Source organism: Pinus tabuliformis, chromosome 1_1, assembly GCF_031772625.1.
Source record: "Pinus tabuliformis cultivar Carrire ecotype Pingquan chromosome 1_1, CPIR1, whole genome shotgun sequence".
NCBI classification, from domain to species: Eukaryota; Viridiplantae; Streptophyta; class Pinopsida; order Pinales; family Pinaceae; genus Pinus; species Pinus tabuliformis.
The window spans coordinates 233,414,384-233,442,333 of NC_142297.1; the positions used below are offsets into that span (position 1 = coordinate 233,414,384).

At 40.4% G+C, this 27,950-nt stretch overlaps 1 pseudogene; it reads left to right on the forward strand.

Annotated features, from left to right (window-relative positions):
* The first annotated feature begins 6,751 nt into the window (after positions 1–6,751).
* LOC149212381 (uncharacterized) overlaps positions 6,752–27,950 on the forward strand; it is a 37,394-nt pseudogene continuing 16,195 nt past the window's right edge.

The following is a 27,950-nucleotide window of genomic DNA, read 5'->3' on the forward strand; positions in this document are numbered from 1 at the left end:
TAACAACATGAGATCAACTGCAACGCAAAGAAAAGTTCGCAGCAGTGCAGTGTCAGCAACAATGTAGATGCAATGTGGTTCAACTATAACTGTGGTAGATGAATCAGAGTTGCACAGTAGTTGGTGGGAAATGGCAGATTGTCACAGTTGTCAGACATCAACAACATGTATGGGGGGAGATGTTATGAGATAGAGAGAAGCCCTTCCTCGCTAAGAGGGAGTGTTAATTTTTGTAGCATCAAACAAGTGTTCTAGTCTCCACTTTAGGTAGAGAGGCTAACAAACACAAGAAATCCAAAACTCTAGAACTTAGAAAAACGTTTTAGGAGAAAAAACCTAGAGATGGCTCAATTAAGTTAATTGATCAATAATTAATTGTTTCCTAAGTCTAACTTAGGAAAAGTAATTAATTAACAAAAAATAATTGAGAAAGGTGAGATTTTTCTAGAAAAATGATCTTAACTATTGATGAGGATTGAATGATGGACATTGGTGTGCTAATGAGAGATTATAAGAGGAGGTCGATGGGGTTGGAGAAAAACACACCGGAAGAGCGAGTTTCTTTGGAAGATCAATTTTCTAGAGAGTAGCATTCAATCGAAATAATTCGAGCCAGAAGGAAGCAGAAAGAGAGAGATCAATAGAAAATTTCTGGAGGAGGATTCTAGATTTGGAAGAGTTAGGAGAGGAGGCTGAATTATTTTCCTAAGAGGTTGCGCAGGTGCCTCAAGAGGGAAATTTGATTCAGTTGGGAAGGAGGTCGTTTCAGGCTTCAGAGGCCAATAATATTTTCCAGAGAGTAGGAGAAACACTTCCAGAGGCAACAACAGGCTAGACAACTGATTTCAGAGCATATCCTGGTAATGCGCAAAAGGGACTATGAAATCACTGCGCAAAGGTATTTTGGGGCCATAATTCAGAGAGAAAATTGTTCTCGGATTTCTTGTGGAGAAGGGAAATTTTCCCTTGGTAATTTTGCTAGTATTTCTTTCATATTGGATCTCTAGATTAAGCATCCAAATTGTACTCAGATTTCTTCTCCTTTATAATAATAATAATAATAAAACCCTCATCAACTGCACTGGTTTTCCCACATTGGGTTTTTCCCAGGACAATTGTCCACAAATAACTGTGTCAATTTTATTAGGTGCGCTAGCATTTTCTCAATTTCCAACATTTTATTTTCTGTAGTATTTTTATAGTGAAGAAATTGCAGTGTGAATTATTCATTTTTTGCCATAGAAAATAATTGCTTAATAATTAACCGACTAGAAGAATAATTTCCTATTGCTGCATTTCAAGGAATTTTCACATTGTACCTCAGATGGCCTTCTACAACCTATTTGTAGATGTGACAGTCCTGGGCACAATTGTGAATAGATCTAGGTGCTTTAATTACAACGTTTAAAATAGGAGAGTGAGGGTGCAATCCCTCTTTCCATAATTAGCCATATGGTGCATTAACAATGAGTGATTAGTCTTATACAGTGGATTGTTGTTCTACTTTTAGCCATCTATTTTGAACACCATATGCAATTTTCAAGTGTTAGTTTGGTCTTATTGTAGTAGTTTGTTATTTATGACTTTGTCTATCTGTTTAGATAGTACACATGCAGTTTAGCGATAGGATGCATATCCCAAGGAGGTCATCTCTTTGGAGCACACTAATTAGATACTATAGTAGGCCATCATGCAAAGGTAGGGTTCATATTCAAAGACTGTAGTGGATCGAGGAGTCATGTCTAATTATGTAACCCTAAAGTAATCTTCTTCTCTTATATTAGGAGGTGGTGGCATACATTTTATTCATTCAGTTCAAAAATGAGCAATGAATTAGTTTGTTGTTTTCTTTGTAGCTGATTTTTTTTAGGAATTAATGTGAAAGGAGATTCGGGTTTGGAAAATCCATGTTTTGATTTTTTGTTAGATATTTCCTACAGTAAGTATTTGTAGATTATAACATTATTGGAGTTGCAGTTTTGATTAGCTTTCAATTTTCAGCTATATAGTTCAACTTTTAGGAATTATTATAGTGTAAAGTCTGTTTACAATGGTCTAGAAAATCTAACATGGTATTAGAGCATAGTTTTTGAAATATTTCAAATTTCATGTATGGAGAGACAAGCTATCTGGAGTAGTGAGTTGGAAATTTTCAGTGGGTAGTATGTCCAAGATTTAGTGATCAATGAATAACTGTGCCAGTGATTGGTGTGTTGAACTAAGAAGGGTCATGGAGTGAGAAGACTTTGTTGATCCAATGCTTGTAAATTGTAGCCTCTTTGAAATAGTTCCAGCAATGGTAACTCACAACGTGTATGAGAGTCACTTGTTGGAGGGAGCCCCCAACTTTGTGCTATGTAAGTTGAGATTGCAGGATCTCTTGGAAATGACAAACTTTGTGTTACCTTGTGGATGTGGTTGTATTTCCTATAGTGTCTGAGATCTATTAGAGTACACTTTTGTTGGACTTGGTGAAGGACCACATGGTCCCTTATATTGCAGGAAAAAGATTGCCAGGGAGATGTGCAATTCCTTGGGAACCTTGTAGCATAGTGTGAATGTATCCAACAAGATGCTCTTAAGTAACAAACTCACCTCTATCTGTATGAGAAAAACATATATAGTAGCAAGATATGTCTTGAAGAGAACAGAACTGGGAGATCAGATTGCTACAGTTGGGGAGACAGTGGAGAATACTGAGTTAGTTCAGATTCCTTTGAATGGCTTTAGTCCATTGTGGCATAACTTTGCCCACATTATTTATGGTTGGGAGAAGTTATCTAACTTTAAGCAATTATGAGATGCTTTCATTGGAGAGGAGCTAAGACTATAGTAAGTCTCTACAAGTAATAAGGTTGTTCCATACCTACCCATTAGCGATTATTGGGAAGGTGAGAAAGGGAGGAAAGAAAGGATCTGTGAAGGTTCAGAAGAAGAAATAAGACTTTGGGGCTTCTAACTAGCGAATAATTTGAGCCATAACAAGTGCTTCAAATGCAATAAGTATGACCATTATTCTTCTTAGTATCATGATAATAAGGGGAAGGTAACCAACAACAATAGAAACAATGTGCATCAAGTGTTGAAGTTTCAAGAATTGACGAGTTGAATGGTAGACTTGATGCAACATTTGTTGTGGTGTGAGGCCTTTCCACCAACATATTTTTAGGTGTTGGGTGCTATTTTAACAATCGAGCCTTGAGACACATGAATTCAAATAAACAAACCTTCTCCAAGTTAGAGAAATGAGTTATCGACATGCTAGTGGAGCTTGGTGATCATGGGAAGTACCCATTGATTTCATTATGGTTTATCACATTCCGCAAGACGAGAGAAGTTTTGGATCTACATGAGGTATTATATGAGGTACATGAGATGAAGGATAATGGTAAACAATAGCAAAAAAAAACTCATAGGAAATTCCAAAGCTTCAAAAGTTGACAAGTTGGCTGCTAGGTTTGATCTAAACTTTGTCTGGGTGTCATGCCTTTCAATCAACATGGTCTAGGTGTTGGGTTGTATGTTAACAATGGAGCCTCAAGGAACATGATTCTGAATAGATAAACCTTCTTCAAGTTAGAGAGATGAGATATTGGCATGTCGATGAAACTTGGTGGTGATGGGAAGTACTCATTGTTGGGGTTAGGGTCTATCTTATTCCTCATGCCTGTTAGCTTTGCTGTGCAAAAGAATCAAAAATGAATTCAAACACTCTCAAAGGCTGAAAATACACTTATAATCATGCCAAAGGATCCATTGATGCTGTCGAAATCCTCAAATTTTGGCTAAAAGTCTTCCACTGATCGAAAAAATTGCAAGAGGAAAGCCCTTTGGAGGGCAGAAATACACTATTGGGAGGCGAAAATACCCCAAAAACCATGTAAAAATAAAAATTACAGGCTTAAGGATCCGCTTTAATCTCAGCCGTTGGATCTGGCCGATCAACGGTCCAGATCGCATCGGCATATCGCAAGTCGGGGGAGGCAGTGGCAGCGACATGAGACATCGCCGATGAGCGATCGCCGATATCGCTATCGGCGTATCACAATGGAGGACTTACAAAAGAGTCGGGGCTTTATTATTCGCGCGATGAGCGATCGCCGATATCGCTATCGGCGTATTGCTATCGACGATTACAAAGGGGCGGGGCCTTTACCATGAGTTATGTTGCGATGCGATGGGCCGGACCCGATGGCAATACAACACTCCATTGCATAATGTTTCAAATCCGCGCCCGTCGCATTTTCGTTGTTTTTTATGTATTTTCTTTGTATAAAGAAAATACAAAGGAGGCCTGGTGGGTGCCGATAGCGACGAGGGTCGGACCCGATGGGACTATAAATGGTTTTTATTAAAATTTCAAGTCCGCATTGAGCCATTTTAATTGGTTTTGGGCGCATTTTCTTTGTTAAAGGAAATATAAGGTAATACAAAGGGAAGCCTTGGGCAGGTGCGATTGCGATGGGTTTCAGATCCGAAAGGGTTCAGAAACAAAATATATATATATAATTCAAGTCCGCCAAAGCCATTTTTCATGGTTTTGCGGCAGTTTTGTGTGTATTTTGCAAATATTAAAAAACAAAGGATGGGCCTGTTTAAACATGAATTGCGACCCGAAAGGCAGACCCGATAGTGAATAAACCATGCCTGAACCTTTTCAAAGCCAAAATTGAAGTAGTGATGGGCGGGAATGAACAGTGTGGCAGCGTTTCACTGTTTTAAAGCCAAACAGTCATGATTGAGCCGTTTAATGATTCAGCAGCTGCATTTAATCAGCAGTATGGCCGAGGAGGAAACAGGACACCACTGGGGAGTTCAGAGCATTCAATGGTTATGGTTCCATTGGTATTTCATGCCACCTGCTCAAAGGAGGACTGCAGAGCACCAGAGGGGTCAAATCCATTTACAACACAGCCAGAGTTGTATCAGTAGCCCCATTTCTGAATGTAAATGTGGTTGGTGGCCATTTATGGGCTCCTCCACGCATAGCTAACAGAGAGATTGTGTAATGAGACACCATATATACTGAAAAAACAGATGTAGTGAGATTGATGAGTGTTTGATGAATGATAGTTTTGTTGTTGCCTTTAACTTCTGGAGACTGTAAATACTATGAGACCTGCAGCTTCTGGTCTAGATTTTCAACTAATACAAGCTTCTTTTGCTGTCATTTGCTCACTTTCCACTTCTCTTTCATATTCCAGGCTGTGCTTGCTTGCATTTATTGGTTGTGTTGTGGATTTTTAATATCAGAGGGGCTGTCATCCCACCTCTGTATTATAATTTAGTGGTTCATTGGAATTGCTTGCAGATTGTTGTTGTTTTAATATCAGGGAGCTGTCATCCTGCCTGTGTGTTAAACAATAGTTTCACAGATCTTCTAACTGGTTGCAGCCAGCCTTCACAGGGTCCTATGCATCTGTTGGTGCAATTAGTCTTCTCCATCATCACCCTTACCTTAAAACTGTGAGTAGTAGGTAGTTGAAAGCCTTGTAGTTTGGGGGTCTTCACCCATGTCTGGGGATAGTCATAGGAGGAGTGGTTATCTGGCTTAAATGTGCAGCATATCTCCATTTATCCATCATCTTAGCCAACCATAATTCTTGAAATTGTAATGTTCCTGAGCATCACTGATTTACAACCTAGGTGAGTTTCTTGGGGTGATAACATTAATTGGCGCCATTGCCAGGGAGAGGAGAATCGAAGTTCAGCTTCCCTAGGAGACGACACAGCTTCAAGCTTTGATGACAGACAAGGTTTGAACACAGATTTTGGTTGTAATCATTTGTCTGGCGACTCCACTGGAGCAAGGCCATCCTTTGGCGACTCCACATTGAAGTTCTGGTCTAGTTCGCGAAGCATGCTCGGAGAAATCTTCAGAAATCACTAGCTGGCTAGTGCCTGATCCTGAGAAGATTGTTAATCGAAGAAAAATTTGCAGACGGGAGCATCAGGATCAGGTAAGCCTTAAATAATTTTATGTGTCTTTGTCGTGAAGTTCACCTTCGGAGATTCATACAGCTCTCATTTATTCATTTCCCTTTCGGATATCTATCCATAAAAGCATTCTATGCTATCCATCATTCTCCTCGGTCTCTGCTATCCTTTTCATTGATTCATATCACTTAGTTTACCAGTATCCCTTTAGAATACCTTAGTCATGGCAGGCCAGTAAGCCCTTTCAAAGATAGAACGAATAATTGTTGCTAGGTATGGACCCTTAGTCTTGCCTACACCTTTAAATGCCATGCCTGCAGGAGATTATCAAGAATTTATGCCAAAGTTTACTGGTGCAGAAGGAGTATCAGCTGATGAGCACCTTGAGTCATTTTATTTTTATGCTAATAACTTGGATATCAATGAAGAGGATGTTTGGATGAGGGTTTTTGTTCAAAGCCTAGATGGGGAGGCTAGAAAATGGTTTAGATATTTACCCCCTAGGTCCATTGCAGACATTGATGCTTTAGATGATGTATTTTTAAAGCACTGGGGAAATAATAAAGATCTGCTCTTATATCATGATGAATTTGGGAACTTGCAGAGAGAAGATGGTGAGCTGCTGTCTGATTTCAATATCAGATTCAATCATTTGTACAGCAGAATGCCAGCAGAAATAAAACCCACCCCTACTTCTGCCATGGTTACTTATTCTAATGCCTTTGATTCTAGGTTCTGCCTACTATTAAGAGAACGAAGATGTACTTCTTTGGCTGATATGCAAGCTACAGCCTTTGAAGTAGAAGCAAATATTATGGCTGCAGAAAGACTTGAAGGTGATGATGAATGCAGAAGTCAGGGAGGTGAACCCTCATCATCCTATGAGCCTGAGATAGATAAATTGGCCAGGATGATAAAGCTATTGTCCTCTGAAGTTTCCAAGTTGAAGGTTGAGCAGTATTCTAAGGAAGCAGGAGCTCCTTGTTCCATTTCTCTTCCAGCTCCAAATCTATATAAAGGAGCATAGGAGCAATTGCAGATTTTGTATAGAAACAGGGATGCAAATGAGGATCAAAGGGTGAAGACCCTTTGTCAGAATATAGTCATGAAAGAAGATCTGTTTGAAGAAGAGGAGGAGGTCCATGGTTTGGGAGGTGCTCCTTTCCTAACCAGAGCTGCATATGAAGAAGCAATAGCTAGAGGAACTGCTCGTGAGCTTGTTGTAGCTGCAGAACAACAAGCTGATCAGCAGCAGCAGATGGCAGCAGATCCCTTCATCCTCAAAGAATCTGAGCCCGAAGCCAGCTTAACTTCCCATGACTATGCAGATCTGCCAATTTTACAGCCTGCTTTGGTCCCCAGCCCAGTAATCAAGAAGGGAGAAGAATGTCCCCCATCATCTTTTGTTTCCTTGTCTGCTCAAAAGGAAAGCCCTCATTGCTGCCCCTTGAACACTGAGGCAGAACATAATTCAGTGCTCAAGGCTGAGACTGATCACCTCAGTTTTGATGTTTTAATACCTGCTCAGTGGGTCCCCACACAAATTGAAAGGGCAGCTTGCCAGATGACAAAGGAAGAGGATGCACAGTTTTGGGATTCCTCCTTGGATGAGGATTGTTCTATGAAAGATGCTGGAGCAGATGATGTCTTTGTGTCCCCTGCACAAGAACACTGTGGTTCACCATTCATATTAGTTGTGCAGACCACAGATAACACAGACAAGTATACACCAAAAACGAGTATTCAGCTGGTATACAAAGGCTCCCTTGAAGAACATCCAAGGAGGAAAATACACAGAAAGGGAGTGAAATTTGATCCCTACCTACCTGTCAAGCTCAAATGTCCTAAACTCTTTGAGGTAGAGGATCAAATCAATCCAATCCTGCTGATCTATGATGAACCGAGCTGAGAGCAGGAGAAACAGTTTGGTTGCCCTGCAAATGGGTAAATTTTGAAGTTTAAGTTTTTAGGCTTTTATGTTTGTAATTAAGTTCTTTTACAATTTTATGTTGTATGCTTAGTTGACTCCATGCCCAATGGACACTAGGCAAGTGTTTTTTAAGCTTGTTTTGTAGGAAGGCATTGATCTGCAGGTTCTTGAGACCTCATAGGGAGGATCTCATCCCCAGAAGGAGCCAATGTTAGCTTTGTTGTGCAAAAGAATCAAAAATGGATTCAAACACTCTCAAAGGCTGCAAATACACTTATAATAATGCCAAATGATCCATTGATGCTATCGAAATCCTCAAATTTTGGCTAAAAGTCTTCCACCGATCAAAAAAATTGCAAGAGGAAAGCCCTTTGGAGGGCGGAAATACACTATCGGGAGGCGAAAATACCCCAAAAACCATGTAAAAATCAAAATTACAGGCTTAAGGATCCGCTTTAATCTCAGTCGTTGGATCTAGCCGATCAACGGTCCAGATCGCATCGGCATATCGCAAGTCAGGGGAGGTAGCGGCAACGACATGAGACATCGCCGATGAGCGATTGCCGATATCGCTATCGGAGTATCGCAATGGAGGACTTACAAAAGAGTCAAGGCTTTATTATTCGCGCGATGAGCGATCGCCGATATCACTATCGGTGTATCGCTATCGACGATTACAAAGGGGCGGGGCCTTTACCATGAGTTATGTTGCGATGCGATGGGCTGGACCCGATGGCAATACAGCACTCCATTGCATAATGTTTCAAATCCGCACCCGTCGCATTTTCGTTGTTTTTTATGTATTTTCTTTGTATAAAGAAAATACAAAGGAGGCCTGGTGGGTGCCGATAGCGATGAGGGTCGGACCCCATGGGACTATAAATGGTTTTTATTAAAATTTCAAGTCCGCGCTGAGCCATTTTCATTGGTTTTGGGCGCATTTTCTTTGTTAAAGGAAATATAAGGAAATACAAAGGGAAGCCTTGGGCAGGTGCGATTGCGATGGGTTTCGGATCCAAAAGGGTTCAGAAACAAAATATATATATATAATTCAAGTCCGCCAAAGCCATTTTTCATGGTTTTGCGGCAGTTTTGTGTGTATTTGGAAATATTAAAAGACAAAGGATGGGCTTGTTTAAACATGAATTATGACCCGAAAGGCGGACCGGATAGTGAATAAACCATGCCTGAACCTTTTCAAAGCCAAAATTGAAGTAGTGATGGGTGGGAATGAACAGTGTGGCAGCGTTTCACTATTTTAAAGCGAAACAGTAATGATTGAGTTGTTTAATGATTCAATAGCTGCATTTAATCAGCGGTATGGCCAAGGAGGAAACAGGACACCACTGGGGAGTTCAGAGCATTCAATGGTTATGGTTCCATTGGTATTTCACGCCACCTGCTCAAAGGAGGACTACAGAGCACCAGAGGGGTCAAATCCCTTTACAACACAGCCAGAGTTGTATCAGCAGGTCCATTTCTGAATGTAAATGTGGTTGGTGGCCATTTATGGGCTCCTCCATGCATAGTTAATAGAGAGATTGTGTAATGAGACACCATATATACTGAAAAAACAGATGTAGTGAGATTGATGAGTGTTTGATGAATGATAGTTTTGTTGTTGCCTTTAACTTCTGGAGACTGTAAATACTATGAGACCTGCAACTTCTAGTCTGGATTTTCAACTAATACAAGCTTCTTTTGCTATCATTTTCTCACTTTCCACTTCTCTTTCTTATTCCAGGCTGTGCCTACTTGCATTTATTTGATGTGCTGTGGATTTTTAATATCAGAGGGGTTGTCATCCCACCTCTGTATTATAATTTAGTGGTTCATTGGAATTGCTTGCAGATTGCTGTTGTTTTAATATCAGGGAGCTGTCATCCTGCCTGTGTGTTAAACAATAGTTTCACAGATCTTCTAACTGGTTGCAGCTGGCCATCACAGGGTCCTGTGCATCTGCTGGTGCAATTAGTCTTCTCCATCATCACCTTTACCTTAAAACTGTGAGTAGTTGGTAGTTGAAAGCCTTGTAGTTTGGGGGTCTTCACCCATGTCTGGGGATAGTCATAGTAGGAGTGGTTATCTGGCTTAAATGTGCAGCATATCTCCGTTTATCCATCATCTTATCCAACCATAATTGTTGAAATTGTAATGTTCCTAAGCATCACTGATTTACAACCTAGGTGAGTTTCTTGGGGTGATAACAATGCCAACAAGAGAAATTTTGGATCTACATGAGGTATTGTATGTTGCTAGTATGATTAAAAATATCCTTTTGGTTTCTTGTCTAGTATATTTTAAGTGTAGGGTCAATTTTGATGATTAGGAAGTGATCATGAGAAGTTAGAACCTTGATCCTTGTTGAGCTTTTGCCAGAGGGGTTAGGGAGGGTTTCCTTTATAGATATCTACCACTTCCAATGAAGTAAAGAGCCTTGTTGACTAGCAATGACAATCTATGCGAGCTTTGGCATAGAAGATTTTGTTACTTGAACTATGCTTCCTTACCTCTTTTGGAGGACATGGTTGTGTGATTCCCTAACTTTAAGATTTAGAAGAAATGAGTGTGCAAGAGATGTGCACTTGAAAAGCATGACAATTCTGCTTTCTCAAGCTAATTCATTTAGATGTTCGTGGACCAATGTCATCAACTTTATTATCTGTATTTTGTTACTTTCATTGATGACTCTTCCAGAAATACCTAAGTGTTTTCTATGAAGACCAAAGATGAGGTCCTTAGTAGGTTCTAAGAGTTTAAATCTCTCGTTGAGAACTATAAAAGTAGGAAGATTGAGGTATAGAGAAGAGTATACCTCCAATGACTTTGATTCCTTTCGTAGAAAAGTAGGGATCAAGAGAGAGTTGATAATAGCGTGTAGAAAAATGGGGTTGGTAAGAGAAAGAATAGGTCTGTAGTAGAGATTGCTATGTTTATGGTTCTTGAATTTGATTTGGCTAATTTCCTTTACATAAAACATGCTATATTGTTGTCTGCATATTGAATAGATGTCCTTTTATTATGTTTGATGGACATGAATGTAGAGGAGTCTTTCACAAGGGAGCAACTATATGTTTCTCATTTCATGATGTTTGGGAGTTTGATTTACCTTTATGTTATAGAGGAGAAGAGGATGAAGCTTTAACCCTCCATCTTCAAGTGTATTTTAGTTGGCTACAATGAGTCTTCAAAGGTTTATACAATTTATGTCAATAGGGAGTTGAGAGACACTCTAGAGGAGACCTGCACAAGGAAGAAACTAGATGTGTCTTAATTCAGGATGCTTGAGAGTCCAATTTACATTCATGTTCTTGAGGTGAAAAGGATTAAGTTTGAACCCTCCAACCTAAAGCGTATCCTAGTTGGCTACAATGAGTCCTCCAAGGCTTAGAAATATTTGTTCCATCTTAGAAGAAGATAATAGTAAGCTAGAATGTGAAAGATGGTGGGGATGCATTGTCTTCTCTATTTTAAGAGTTCCTAATTGTGATTAAGGAGAGAAAACTTGTTGCTTCAAGTGTTGATCCATAGGTTTCAAAGAGTTTAGGTTTAAGTCAAATAGGTTATAGTATAGGTGTAGAGACAACTATACCACCTAGTAAATTAGGATTCTAGGTATCTTACACAAACATTGGAGGAGGTAAAGGATTAAGTTGGTGTTCCAAAGACTTATTTTTGAGTAAGTCATATTACCAAGAAATTTCCTAATTATATTTCACTGATGTTTTACATCATTGATTCATGATCTTCTAGTGATAGGGAGGAAGTACGTGAGTAGGTATGGTGGGATGTCGTGGTGTGGGAGTACAACTCCATCATGAAGAATGATGTCTAGGATATTTTGTCGAGACTAGAGGGGAAACCAATTGTTGATTGTAGCTTATTGTTCATGGTGAATGTTGTTGATGGTAGCATAGAAAATTATAAGGCTTAATTCATAGCAATAGGGTTCTCCTAGATAGAGGCAGTTGACTATGAGGAGACCTTTGCTTTAATTGCTATGCATACTTCTATTAGGATCATCATGTCTAAAGTATCAATTTTTTATTGGTAGTTAGATGCATGCTAATACAACATTCTTTAATGGGTTGATTGAGGAAGAAGTGTACATTAATCAATGAAGAGGATTGGAGGTGCATGGGTGTGATACTTGTTACCCCTCATGTCAGTAGGGGTACATAAAAAGCATTGCATCATTTTTCACCACTATTGTCAACCTAAAGTCACAAGTTGAAAGCCAAGTAGCAACCATGTGATGCCCTATATGAGGCATCTTGGACCTTGTGTCTCATTGTTCGTGTCTTGTTGTTTTGGTCGGACCATGCCTTATCCCTTTCAATTAATCTTTGACTTCTTTTGTTCCATGTAGGATTGGAGGCCTTAGGTGGGATTGCTTAAGGATTCATGGTTTTGTGGGAGCCTGCTTTTGTAGGGTTGATCACTGGTGTATGGGCTAGTCAAACCCACGTCAAGGTGCACCTATGTCTTACCACATTGGTTATGAGTATATAGAGTATGTAGGTGGTTTTGGCTTTGGTATAATATCTTTTAGAAAGTTCTCATGCATGATAGTCTCATATTCATAACTTTCTTGGTTCTTGAGGCATTTCACATTTCCCTATGCTGTGCTCACAGAAGTAAAAAATTCAACTTAGCCTCAAATTGGTTAGCTTGATGAGAGGGTTACATGCCACATAAAATTTGTCCAAACAGTGAAGGCAGTGCAAGTTACAACTAGCCAAAGATGGTCAAACAAGTCATATAAATGTTGCACATATCACGATATTATAATTATCGTGATATTATCGCCAAAAATCACCTTACCGATATTATCACCAGAATTTATCGCAATAAATTGCCTGAATTGAAATTATTGTGATAAATTGAATTTATCGCGATAATTTTGAAATTATGTCAATTTCGACTTATTGACATTTTCTTTTCTTTTGACCCTATTTTTTTAAGAGTGAGTTAGGGGATTGAGCTGTGAGGATACTCTGACTATTTCCATCAAGCAAACAAGGGAAAATCTATTGTTTTCATTTCCCATGATTCATCTCATGAGATACATAACCTAGTAGTTAATGGTAATATTAAATTCTTAAAGTAAAAGTGACATTTTCCTTTATCTTTTATTTTCATCCTTTTACTTAAATTTTTAACATTACCATTAATTGACTCAAAATGTTTGAGAGTGGTTTTGACCTCATTGGATTTCATATGGAGAAAGTAAAATTTTAGATCCCACTCAAAATCCAACAGACTTAACAGTTTTTAGGATTTCAGGATTGGCAAGATTGCAATGTTTCTATTACATTTTGTGATGTACAAGGGTATGGAACTAACATTTAATCAAGATCACCAAGCCCTCTATGTACCTCATTGTTGGTGGCATTGATTGTTGAGCTTCTTCATGATTGTAGTATTAATGTACACTTAACTCAATTATTCATGACCCTAGTAAAAATGTACACTTCACTCAAGCAAAATCATTGATTAGGATGTTAAACTTTTTCTATCTTATTTTAATGCTCAAAGGGTGATCTTGATGAGGAGGATCCCAATATAGGCAATGGTTTTGATGTTATGTAGTTATTTGTTGTAACATGATTTTCTTTGGATTTCAGAGGCCATTTAGAGCCTCTCTATTGATCTTTTTTGATTCAAAGATGGCTTGCACTCGATGATATTTTGGTTATATACAGTCTTGCTATATAGATGACAAATTTTTCATATTGGTGTATGATAATTTGGATTCATATAGATGCACATGAATTATATATTGTTTTCAAATTTTGAATATTTTTATGTATTTTTTGGTCAACCAATTTTTGGGTCCAGTTGAGAGGATGTTGTGACCATTTACCATCAAGAAAACAAAGGAAAATTTGTGGTTTTCATTGCCATGATTCATCTCATGAAATACAATAATTTTTGTTTTGATATGATTTTGTATCATTCCATTAGATCTTCTGACTCAAGACGAATGTCATATTTCAATATTGAAGTCCGATGTATCACTTGACATCTTATACATCTTATATATCGATTTTATTTTCATATTTACATAGCAATGTGTTTGTTTGATGTTGATGTTGATGTTGTTTTAGATGTTAAAATATTGAGAAAAAAAAAAAATTGTATTTTTTCAAAGTTTCCTGATAATGTTCGACAATTTCTTATATTTTCCCTGATATTGTCGATAATTTAAATTTTGGTTCCCCGACAATAAATTGCCAATAACGATAAATGTAACATTGATATAGGTTTCCAAGTGGTAGAATAGGGTCAACAGTGGGAAGTTTTGTACATGCATAAGATTAGGAGTGATCTAGTGAATGAGAGGAACAAAACGCAAGTCTCAGCATCCTCAAGTTCCTTAGGGTGTGAGAGAACCAACATAATGGACTAATGACATAGTAGCAGCAGTGATGATGTGGCAATGCTAGGCAGGATTAGGAAAAAGGAGGTCATACCTGGTTGAGATTAGGGTTATGTGGAAAATTGTCTGAGCCATCAACCTTGTTACCCACTTTTATACAAGTGCAACCATGGGAGAAAATTTTTCCTCCCAGAATTCAGATTTGTAGCTAGTAGCCTCACGTGCTCCTTAGATAGTATCCTCAAATATTCCTCTCACTCATTAGTGGTTAGCTCATTCACTTGATCAATGTACTCATCATGATGAAGGTGGGTCAACGACCACGAGGTGCATTAGCCATTATTTCATACAAAGTTCTTAAATTTAATGTTTTGGGCATTTAAGTAAGATCATGGGTTGAAGTTAGATTATGGGTCATGATACTTGAAAGTTATACTTGTTTCCTTACTTCACCTTGGTGGTCATCTTTTTCTTCTAGTAAAGTGTAAGCACCTAATGGATTTTCTTTCATTGCCCAAGAGGGGCACAAAGAGGCGACCTAGATACGGTTAACATGTCCATATATTTCCATAACACTTTCCATTTATCTCTTTCTCTATTTCCATTAATTTTGGGTGGGTTGTTGCCAGTCGCTCATATTGCTTCCCTGCTTGTCCCATCCTATGAGAAGAAGGGGCTTGGAAATGCCCAAATATTGATGTTACTGCAAGAAAGAAAGAATAAAAGAGCAAGTGCCAAATGTCTAAATGCAAAATAAAGGCAAGGGATGAGTATAAAATTAAAAGCCAATATAACTTGAGCTCTATCGCCTCATATGAGGTTATCATCTCAGTCCCATGTATATCACACCTATCAAAGTAAAAGGGGTTCAAAATAAACATCCCAACCCCTATGAGCAATGAACTACCCATTTTAAAAGGGGTTTGAAATGAAATCAATGAAAGCATGGCATGCAAGCCAATTAAAGCAAAGTAAAAGGCTAAGGGGTGGAAAATGTAGTGCCAAGGAAAGAGTAACTCAAGTAATGAAGCACTCTCTACAAAGGTGTTCATGGATGATGGGTGTTACACAGTAATTTGTCACTGCCTTCCTGTCAGTCACCCTGCTGTGTCAATCACTAAGCTTCATGCCTTCTGAACTAGCCCAGAAACCCATTTTTCTAAAGTTTTATGCATCAGCGCGTCTGTTTGAAAAATATCCGCGATTACTGGCGCTCCATAGTGTATTCAATGCGCTGACAGCTCGAAAGGACATCACTTTTTCGCGCTGGTCGCCAGCGCGCCTTTCCCATGTTCTTCCGCGCTGACATGACTGTCCCAGTTATGTAGACGCGGCGACATCGCGTCAGTTTCCTCATTATCCGCGCTGATCCAGTTTGGGCGAATTTGTTCAAACAACCAGCCTTCCAGATAACTCCAGGCTTGGTTGTTAGCTTTGTGAATATCGACTCCCTTCTATGGCATGTCTGTTCGACCCTTTGCAACCATTTCCCTCAAAGATAAGCTCATCCTTCCACCCTTTTAGGAGGCTCCTTCTCCTATATAAACTCTCACCATTACCATGAGCAGCTAGAGTTTGGATAGTTAGACTTAGCTTGGAATAGCTTGGATTGTACAGAGCTTGTAGTGCTCAGATTGCTGCTATAGGTGTGGTGTGCTAGGTGTGGAAGTGATTGATTGCTTAGGGAAGGTTGTTTTTGTGTTATTTGTGTGAGAGAGAGAGTTGTTTGTCTTGGGAGAATCATCCTCAAAGGTGAATGCTTGAGATACATGCTGACTGGCCCCTCCTGAGAAGGTTACCGACGTCAGAACATTTGGTTGTACTCTTCTCTATTCTGATTAATAATAGATGACTGCTATTATTGTTCCATTCTCATTTGTCTACGCAATGGTTAAATGTGAATTACATCTTTTCTGACTGATGTATGGTTGCTTTTACTAGATTTTACGCTTGTGTTTGTTTCCCCTTCGTGTGTGCAGGTATCTATTCGCGGAGATCGCGGAGGATTGTGACCAGCCGAAGCGGAGGAGCGAAGGCAACATCTCTTCGTCAAACGACAGCGCAGGAATCCAAGTAGGTGCTCTTTACCTCTTGTTTAATTGTAACTAGGAACATGCGTAGCAGCATTGTGTGATTGTTGCTAGACCCTTGCTGGGCTAGTAGGGATTGCCTCTATCCGTAGAGGGGATTTACCTCTCCAACAATTTGGCGACTCCGCTGGGGATCAGCCTTTTTGTCTCTTGAGTCCACTTTTGTGTTTGGCTTTGATTGATCTCTTTTCGAGTTTTTGGGATTGTCTTGTTGCTTATGAACTTTCTGGGCGTTTCTGGGAAGCATCTTTATTGTTTAAAAGCTCTTGCATTTGGTTTGGGAAGTTTTTAGTTTGGCCTTGCTTGTTTTTTGCGCTCAGCGCGTTTTAATTTCAAACAGTCGCGCTGACATCGCGTTCCTGTTCTTTGGTTTTCTTTACATCGCGCCTGTACGTCTAACAGTGGCGCTGACCTCGTTCTCAGAGACAGCGCGCTTTATTCGTGTCCTTCCGCGCTGGCATCGCGCCCCCGCTTCTTTGTGTTTCTTGTCATCGCATCTGTGTGTTTTCTTTCCGCGCTGACCTCGTTTTAACGAGACAGCGCGCCTTTTTCATGTCTTTCCGCGCTGACGTCGCAAAGTTGCTACAGGCCTCCCCCTGTCAGCGCCGAGTTGCTGAAGGATACCCGCGCTGATCCTGTAAAATTCATTTTTGACCAAATTGGCCTCCTGAACCTCTTACTGTGACTTTCCCTTCTTCTCTCCTCCTGTCTGATGACTTGTTTTTCATTGTTTGAACTCTGAACTGCTTGATTGCGAAGCTTGTTTCCATAAGGTTTCGTTTTTGCTCAGTTTTAAGTTTGCAAATACCTTCCCTTTTTGCTTTCGCTGCTTGGTTCGTGTTCCCACCATCACTTTTGCAATTGCTGGATTGTGTTGTGTCTCTAGTTGACTGGTTGTGACTTTCGTCGTTCGGGTGTTTGCCTTTTTCTATTGATTTCGCGCTCTAACTCTAGGACATCTAGAGGTTGCGTGTGTGTCAAGCCTACCGTAGGGAGCTTGTTTGTTTGTTCGACCAGCCAAGTTCAGATCTGTTCATGCACTTGTTCAGTGATTGTTGGAGTGCTTTGGATTGTGTTTCCAAGTGGTTTCTTTTCGCTTCCTCCTTGCTTGCAATCCTTGCTTGTCTTACAGAGCTTAGATTACATAGCTCGTGCAGACCTTTGTTTTCCTTTGATTTGGAAGCTTTGGTTGAATGTTTAGGGAACTTTGTGTGCTTTCATTAAGTAGTTTACTTGGTGTTCCAGTTCCTCCAAATTATTTTAGATGCTTTGTGTCACTGAAAGAAAATCAAACTAGTAGCTTTGCCTTTGAAAATTGAAAAGGAAAAGAACATTTCATTGATTTGCATCTTCAAAAGAAAAGTTTCCTTTCCTCGCTTTAGTTGCATTAAGTTGCTTGTTTGCTTGTACTTGTTTTGTTTGATAGAAAATTTCTTGCCCTCTCGTAGCTAGAATTCATCGAATAAAATGGAATTCTTTGGCATATAGATTGCATCTAGGTAATTGTGAGCGAACATACGATAGAGCTTGAAATCGAAACTTAATCTCAAGATCAACTATAAAATGAACCAAATGAATCTAAAAACGCATTGGAACTAAACGCAAATATCTAGAGGTCTAGGTTAGAGACGTGTTCCGGCGTCTTTAAACATAGTCACTGTTGTTTCACATTAGGTTGGGTGATTCCTCCTTCTGTGACTCGATAGTGGTCTAATACGGACTGCGCTCCCACGTACCGTCGAGTATATAGGGAGACCCCACTAGCCTTTTATCCTTTATCCATAGGAAGCCGAGTCGGCCGCCCTACGATTCGCAATGCAATGAACACAGCATTCACGAAGATTGACCACCCATACCCTAAAAAGTATTCTGTGGTTTTGTGAAAAGTTTGGCACACCCTCTACCTAGAATTCCAGAGCAGTCACTTTTGATCCTTTTCGGACTCCCTAAACGAAAAGGTGCCTGTGAGCGTCTTGTCACTTCGTGCTCATAAAACATTCGAAGGAGACTGGAGCCATCTTTTCGTCCTTTTCTCGACTCCTGAAATATGAAAAGGTCAAGTTTGGTTCTTGCGTCTTAAAATTAATTTGGCCACGATAACATCACCCAGTTAAATCTTGTGCGCGTTAGCTTGAGTAGGTTTCGTTTTCGTTTGCTATGGCAACTTTTCCGGGATTCACTAACCCAGGTTCCCCCTCTGATGGGAATCCAGGACAATTCCCTCCTCTTGGGAATGTTGGTGCTCCGTACATGGCGACGTTGTCCCTACCACGGTTAACTGTCGGGTTGCCTGTGTGGTTGTTTTCAACCTCTTTGGTCTCTACCGTATCGGTTGTTAGTCCATCAGTCCCTCCACCTGAACAACATCATGTTGATCCAAAGGTGGACCTCTCCCCTTCGACGCCTACTTCTACGTCCTCATCTTCTACTTCGCCTGGTGAAAGTCTTGACTCGACTAACCAGGTGGCTAAGAAGAAGAAGAAGAAGACCAAGAAGAAGAAGTCCCCTCAGGGAGAGCCTACACACACAGTCCCCCTCTCAAGTCCAGCTATCCACTCCAGTATAACTGAAGTCGGGTCACCTTCTGCCCCTACACGGAAGGTCAAGTTTCCTTGTCGATTATGCAAGGAGGACCATCTGCTTCGTGACTGTCCTGGCATTCCCAGGGTATTAGAAGTTTGGTCCCACGACCCGGCCCGCCCTTCATCGTCCACTAATGATCATGGCGATGCTACCTCATCAGTTGGGAATGGTAAGGAGAAAGGGAAGCTTCGAATCCCCTGTCGACTTTGTGAAGGAAAACATCCCCTTCACCTTTGTCCACTCATGGATAAAGCCTCTGCTGTGTTGGAAAGTCTTGCTGCTCCCCCGAATCCATTTCCCGCCGGTTATCAACGTATTTCTACAATTGTAGATCGCACCCTTGTTGAAAAAGAGATCGCTTCAGATTCCCCTTTTGTCCAGGCCCCTCTTCCCGAACCTGGCTGTTCCCAGCCTGTTCCAGACCCACCGTTGGTCGGAAAGGGTGTTGATTCGAGTTCACCTCCTCTCAACCACTCTATTTCGGAAGAGCAAAATTCCCATGTTCTTCTCATCTCCTCAGATTCTCCTGAGCTTGATAAAGGTTCTCCTGAAACCTCTTCGGAGAATTTAGATTCGGTTCTTTCCGAGCAGGGGGGCAACCATATGGTTCCCCCACCAAGTAGTTCGGTCATTTCCTTTGATTGGAGTCGTTTGACTACCCCTCCCCTTCCATCCCACGTGCCTTTCTGGGTCACCGCCTATGCTTGCAATAAGGTGTTGCCCGGCACTGTGTTAGACGAAGGAGCATCGGTTAGTCTCATGCCCGTTACTACTTGGCGAGCTTTGGGTTCCCCATCGCTTGTACCTGTCACACCGCATCTCACCGCGTTTGATGGAGGAACGAGTCAGCCATTAGGGATCCTCCCGAAGTTTCCTATTACTTTGGGAGGCAAGACTGTCTATATAGACGTCTCGGTTACCCAAGGTTCTTTAGACTTCAGTCTTCTCCTTGGTCGTGATTATGTGTATGCCATGGGAGCCCTTGTCTCTTCACTTTTCCGTGTGGTTTGTTTTCCACACAATGGAAGAATCGTGACGTTCGATCAATTATCATTCGTTCGTCCACAAGCCCCTCCGGCGCACTCGTCCTTCCCTCCTGGCTTTCATCCACAAGTTGCATCTGCCTCGCCGCAAATCAACTATGTGGCCACCTACCCTGTGCCCGTACCCAATGATGACACCATCGTGCATAGTGTCCTGGGGGCATTAGGTCCTGATTTCCAAGATGTCGGCCTTCCCTCCGGAGCCACTTTCTTGGGGGCCTCCACTTCCCGTTCATTATGATGAAGTCTGGTTGGAGCATAGTTCCTTTCTGGTGTCAAGCTCCTTAAAAAATGAAACCAGGTCTGTCGGAGCATAGTTCCTTTCCGGTGTCAAGCTCCTTAAAAAATGAAACTAGGCTTAGTCCGAGGATAGTTCTGATCTTGTGTCGACCTCGTTAAAAAACGGAACAAGGAGACGAGCATAGTTCCTGATCTTGTGTCAAGCTCATTAAAAAATGAAACACGGGTTATGAGGATAGTTCTTTTACTGTGTCAACCTCATTAAAAAATGAAACACCTCCCTTTCCAGATCGAGTCTTTTGATTAAGATCTCGTAAAATACAAGTCGAGTCTTTCATAGATCTCGAGAGTGAACCTTCATTCCATCCACTTTGTTGAATGCAATGAAGCTTGGGGGGCATGTACCTCGATTTTCATTATTATGCTGGGGGCATGCAAACTTATAACAAGCATAGTTTTTCGTTTCAAGCTTGTGTAAACATGAAACATAATCCAAGCAGAGTTCTCCATGGTTCAAGCTTGTGTAAAAATGAACCCATACCCGATTTACATCTCGTGATTGCCATTTTTATCCACTGAATTCTGCTAGATGAGCCTTGGTTGTTTTCATTCCAACGCCACCATCTCTTTGGCCGATCATATGCTTTCACTTGGTTGTTTATCCTTTCTTGAGGAACCGCAGCGATGAGTGGTTTTATTAGCCAGCCTCTTGACCATTACATGTTTTGAGCAGTTCCACCATTACCGGAACCAGTTGCTACCCTTTATACCACTCGTTCCTCTAGGACGAGTCGCCTTTAAGCTCTTTTCTGACTCGTAAAATATGAAAATATTGTCGAGTATTTTTCCCTTTTTGACTCGTTAAAGAGAATAAAAATGGAGGTCTTCTTTTAGCTCTTTTCTGACCGTTTAAAGATGAAAAGATTGCCGAGTCCCCCTCTCGACTCGTTAAAGGAACGAGAGGCGGTCGCTTTAAAGCTCTTCTTTTGACCGTTTAAACTAAAAAGATTGTCGGGTGTTTGTCGTTTCGCGCTCGATATCGGCTCTAAAACGACGTGTTTTCAACCGCTTTTTTACTTTTTCGGGTCAAAGGCACTATTCACGAAAAGTACTCCTCGGTCGTAATGGTCGGGCGGTTCTTTCGAGCATAGTTTTATACTTTTTTGGGCTCAAGAGACACAATTGTACGAAAAAGGACCCCCCTGGAGTCTCCTTTTCTGCTGTCTTTTCAGACTCTCTAAACAAGAAAAGACGCCGAGTTTTTCCTTTGTCAGGCTCGTTAAACACTTGATGACATCGGACATTGTCAAAATGACACTCTTCAAGCATATGCTATCCCCGTCAAGCTTGTCATCCAAAAATAACCGGGGTACCTGCCAGAAATGGTGGGGAAAATGGAACAGTAATCATAGTCGTGTCGGCAGTATGTCGCTCTTGAACATGGCACTCTTCTGCTTCGTGTCTGGGTGGGATCATCTCATCTTGTTTTTCACTGGCCTCCATAGGTTTGGGTTATCCTATTCGACCTCTCATCTGCCCATTGCCATCATCACTATACCCTTTGCTCATTTGATGTCAAATACTGCCAAACCCGCTACAGTGCCGCCGATATATTCAAGAGAAGTTGACCTCTGCAATAATACAACCTCATCTGCCATCTCACACAAATCATTTTTCCTCTGTCTCGCGTCGATGATGTGGGAAACATTATGGCCCACCTTCGATCAAGGTCCCTTCCTGTCGACTTCAGCTCATTATCCGGGAAGACGACTTAGAGACTCCCTTCAGGTGCCTTAGAGCCTGCATGCCTCAATGGCAGGTTCTTCGTGTTCGACGAGAGGTTTTCATCATTGGCCTCCGATCGGATGATTCCGTGGATGTTCGACACCAGCTCATTGATTCACATACCGCGGATTGTACCTATAGTACCTTGAGGGCCATTGTCATTATTGGTGGTACCTCTCGCGTCTGTTAACAGTTTTCACCATTGACTGGTAATCAGACGATGTTCATGCATGTTCGACTTCGACTCATATATTCACATGTTTGAACTTGTACCTTGTTCGGATCAGGACGGAGCGCAAGACCCTGGATCCGTGTCTGTTGTGGGCCAGGTTGCGATTTTGTGGATGATCATTACATGACTCATTGATGGATGGCTGCGCCCATACCTGAGTCTTCATGGATGGCTGCGACCATACCTTATCATTATTATGGTCTCTTTAGCTGGGTGGCTGCGTCCATTCCACAGACCTTTTCGCATGTCTTCGTGGATGGCTGCGCCCATGCCTAGACTGCATGTACTTGATTATCAGAGATATTTCGGTCCTTCCTGGTGGTGTTCCAGTTCGGCGTGTGTTGTAAAGCATTTCACCCCTCCCACTCTCTCGGTCCTCATGCTTTAGGGGGCATCTGTTACACAGTAATTTGTCACTGCCTTCCTGTCAGTCACCCTGCTGTGTCAATCACTAAGCTTCATGCCTTCTGAACTAGCCCAGAAACCCATTTTTCTAAAGTTTTATGCATCAGCGCGTCTGTTTGAAAAATATCCGCGATTACTGGCGCTCCATAGTGTATTCAATGCGCTGACAGCTCGGAAGGACATCACTTTTCCGCGCTGGTCGCCAGCGCGCCTTTCCCATGTTCTTCCGCGCTGACATGACTGTCCCAGTTATGTAGACGCGGCGACATCGCGTCAGTTTCCTCATTATCCGCGCTGATCCAGTTTGGGCGAATTTGTTCAAACAACCAGCCTTCCAGATAACTCCAGGCTTGGTTGTTAGCTTTGTGAATATCGACTCCCTTCTATGGCATGTCTGTTCGACCCTTTGCAACCATTTCCCTCAAAGATAAGCTCATCCTTCCACCCTTTTAGGAGGCTCCTTCTCCTATATAAACTCTCACCATTACCATGAGCAGCTAGAGTTTGGATAGTTAGACTTAGCTTGGAATAGCTTGGATTGTACAGAGCTTGTAGTGCTCAGATTGCTGCTATAGGTGTGGTGTGCTAGGTGTGGAAGTGATTGATTGCTTAGGGAAGGTTGTTTTTGTGTTATTTGTGTGAGAGAGAGAGTTGTTTGTCTTGGGAGAATCATCCTCAAAGGTGAATGCTTGAGATACATGCTGACTGGCCCCTCCTGAGAAGGTTACCGACGTCAGAACATTTGGTTGTACTCTTCTCTATTCTGATTAATAATAGATGACTGTTATTATTGTTCCATTCTCATTTGTCTACGCAATGGTTAAATGTGAATTACATCTTTTCTGACTGATGTATGGTTGCTTTTACTAGATTTTACGCTTGTGTTTGTTTCCCCTTCGTGTGTGCAGGTATATATTCGCGGAGATCGCGGAGGATTGTGACCAGCCGAAGCGGAGGAGCGAAGGCAACATCTCTTCGTCAAACGACAACGCAGGAATCCAAGTAGGTGCTCTTTACCTCTTGTTTAATTGTAACTAGGAACATGCGTAGCAGCATTGTGTGATTGTTGCTAGACCCTTGCTGGGCTAGTAGGGATCGCCTCTATCCGTAGAGGGGATTTACCTCTCCAACAATGGGCTTGCATAATTAGTGTATAAGACTATGGCACCTCTCTTAAGTCCACCCTTGACCATATCACTTATCACTTACACGTATTGATTGAAGGGTCAACTTAGGAACTATTCCTTCCCCTAGGGTTGGGAACACTTAATAGGGGTAATTGATGATCCTCCCATACTTAAATCTATCAACTTGTAAAAGGTTTTAAGCCAGTGTGAATTTTGAAAAAGATACTAAATGTAAGACATTTACATGGCTTTGACATTTAGAATTTTTATGCTTGAATAATGGTTGTATTGCATATTAGTTGGTTTTTCTTGATTTCTAAGTTACACAATACAAGGAAACGAGTACGAGTTTCCAAAATGGGTACAAGTACGAAACGTGACCCCCCAAATTTTGGAAACAGGGAAACGCAATATATATATATATATATATATATATATATATATATATATATATATATATATATATATATATATATATGTATGTATGTATGTATGTATGTATGTATGTATGTATGTATGTATGTATGTATGTATGTATGTGTGTGTGTATATATATATATATATATATATATATATATACATATGTGTGTGTGTGTGTGTATACACACACACACACACACACACACACACATAGCCCCAAGGGTTAGCTCAACTGGTCAAATGAGTGCCTCGTCATTCGGGAGGTCACAGGGTCAATTCTACTCGAATCCCTTGGGGTTAGGGCTAGATATTGGCCCGGGGCTTGATACTTGATTAAGCTCAAATATTTTCGTGGATGTAGCGGACACCTAGTGATTGTGGGTGTCTATGAACCACCCAAAAAAAATACAATAATGATAGTAATATATATATATATATATATATATATATATATATATATATATATATATATATATATATATATATATATATATATATATATATATATATATATGGACATTTAAGAAATATGTGCAAGCATAAAACATACATGATACATTATAATTTATTATTATTATACTATCCAATTTTAAGGTCACGACCAAGCCAAACACCAAATTGGTGTGAGAGACCGCCTTGTTTGTGGGACAAGGGACCCACCTCCGCGCAGCTATTTGACTACTAAGTCTATGAAGGGATACATACTCTAACCCCCTTTGGTTTTGAACCTGTGACCTCTTAGGAGGAAACACATGCTCTTAACCATTAGGCCCACTCAAGCTCTTAAACACATGCTTATTAAATTATGATTAAATTTCCCAATGCTAATGAATAAACTATAAGTCTCTAAATTTACATCACATTTACTCATGAATGATCACATAATGAAAATAACAATATCCAAAATCAACCACGAGAAATTTCTACTTTCTTACCTCGTGCTTGATTGGGAGTCTTCTCCTACATAGTTGAACGACCTTAGTGCTCTTGATTAAATACAAGTTCCATACCCTAGTACCCTAGGTACTTTTGATTATTGGGAATCTCCCTTGCGTAGAGGGCTTGGTTCTCTTGATTAAATACAAGTTTCATACCCTAGTACATGACAAAATCCAATGGAAACATTGCAATACCCCCAATCCTGAAATCTTGAAAAAATTTAAAGTTTGTTGGATTTTGAGTGAGATCTAAAATTCTACTTTCTCCATATGAAATTCAATGAGGGCGAAACCACTCTGAAACATCCTGAGTCATTTCATGCTAATGTTAAAAATTCAAGTAAAAGTGACATTCTCCTTTATCTTTCATTTTCATCCTTTTACTTTAAGAATTTAACATTACCATGAACTACATATCAACACTAGCGCCATGTGCTTGAACAGTAGGTTACCCCACTCAAATTTTTTTATTTCCAATCTTCAATAGATCCCTCTATCACTCCTTAATTGGAAAGAAGCGAAAAAAAAAAAGCTAACAAAAGTCACTTTATTGTTGAAACATGGTTGTATGACCTATAAATGCGTTTTAGGTTGTATTGGGCCACGTTTCCCCCATGTGAAACGTGGCAATACGACTTGAAAAACATTTCTAGGCCATACCAATCATGTTTCCATATTGTTTCTACCTAGAAATGGGCTTAGGCCCAACGTTTCCTGCAACATAGCTTGATTTCCTTGAGCCTATGATTGATGATGACATGGCCCTTTGGAGGACATTGATGATGCTTCTCTTGCACTTGATTGATGATGTTGCACACCCTTCAGAGGGTATTCCACTTTAATGTTGGACGCTTAATGATGAATACTATGAAAATTTTAATACTGGAATCCTATTGCAACAACTGGAAATTATTTTTCTAATTGTTAATTAATTTAACAATTTATCTACTACGACAAATACCAAATAATTCACACTGCAACCTTCACAAATAAAACTGCAGAAAATAATAGAACTAGAAACTGAAAAATCCTACCACACACACATCAAAATTAGCATAGTTATTTTTGAACAAATGTCTCTGGAATAACCCAACTTGGGAAAACTAGTGCAAAAACTATGGGTTTTTATTATTATGTAGCAATGAGAAATTCTGAGTACAATCTAGATGCCGAAAACTGGAAATCCCACAGAGAAATTATTGGCAAAAATATTGTGAGGAATTTTCCTCGCTCCCACTAGCAATCCAGGCTCTGACTGTGATGAGCCTCATCATTGAGTAATTATATGGGCCTTAATTGGCCTTAATTCACCTCCTATCTTAGTCAAACCAACTATTCTCACAACTTATTGCACACTTTTGATTATATTTTTCTTATAAGATGAATTAGAGTTGGATATTTTGCTTTGTGGTATAACATGCATGTAATGTAGGAATAAATGATAAAAGCAAGGAAAATGCAGGGATAAAAGATAAAAGCAAGGAACTATGGTGAAAGACCTTGGTAAAAACTTGAAGAGGACAAGGGAGAGGAATTACAAGAGGCAAATCCTCCTCATTTACTACCCCTCCATTCAAATATCACTCCATCAGCTGAAAGTACAAACAACCCCTTCCTAGAAGGAAACCAAGTAAGTGAAAGTGAAAACAAGCCAAATCAGGAGTACTAGAAGGCAGCCAAGCTTGTGAAAGTACAAGCAGCCTCCCTACTAGAAGGCAGCCGAGCTAGTGAAAGTGAAAGAAGGAGTTTATCATTGAGTTGGGAGCTATGCCTCCCTGATTTTGAAGGAAGTCGTTGGAGACTTTAGATGTATAAATAGAAGGGCTTAGGACCTCAACTTTTTTAGTCAGTTAGCAAGCATTAGAAGAATTTGGACTTTTTACTCTACTTTGTGTCCAGGTACAGACTTGTAACACTTTTAATGTAATATAGTGTTCTTTTATAATGAAGATGAGTTTTGTTTTGAGCCAGCACTGAGTTAACTCAGAGGGCTAAAGATCTTGGGTTAAGGCCCAACCCTAGCAACGAAATCTCCTCTTTATTGTATTGTTAAGTAGCACAATTTCTTGTTTTCTATTCATCTGCTTAAGTAGTTCATTTCCATTCCAAAGGTTTATTATTTAACTGTTCATCTGCTTAAATAGTTGCGGTCTCATTACAGTAGTGCAGAGTAGATCATTTATGATTTCATTCAGTTAGTAGGTTAGCAAAGAAAATATCCATAAGGTTGTCCACAGGTGTCTCAGCCTCACCTCCTCCCTCTGGGACCATGACGTGAGGAAGAAACCCTGTAGCAAACCCAAAAACCTAGAGTTTCAGTTTTGCATGAAGTTTTTCGTTTAACGCAATCACTGGTTCATTACATTGTTCCTTGGTTCATTTCATGGTCATTCATTCATTTCATGGTCACCTGTTCCTTCACTCTCTTCCTATCATTTGATCTCCCTCACATTCCCATTTCATTCTCCTTCAGAACGAAACACATAGTAGAAGCTGATAATTCATGTTTAAACGGTTTTTACCAGTAGATCGCCTTTCACAAGAAAAATTGACCAATCACCACCCGAATTCGCTTTTAGCGTTTGACTTTATGCACTTTAAATCCCAATGGTTGATCTACCTTGTTCGATCCGACCGCTATCGCGCACCCGCTCGCCAACCAGCTCGGTCAAGTCTCCACCGTTGATTTGCCTAGACATATCCAACGGCTATCGCGCCATATCGTGTGGATTTCTGCCCAGCCATTATCCGCCTATAAGCATGCGATAAGAGTGGTTTCCCTGTGCTACATGTTTCCAAGGGAGGCTAATCGCGTAAAATTTTGGAAAATTGCTTACA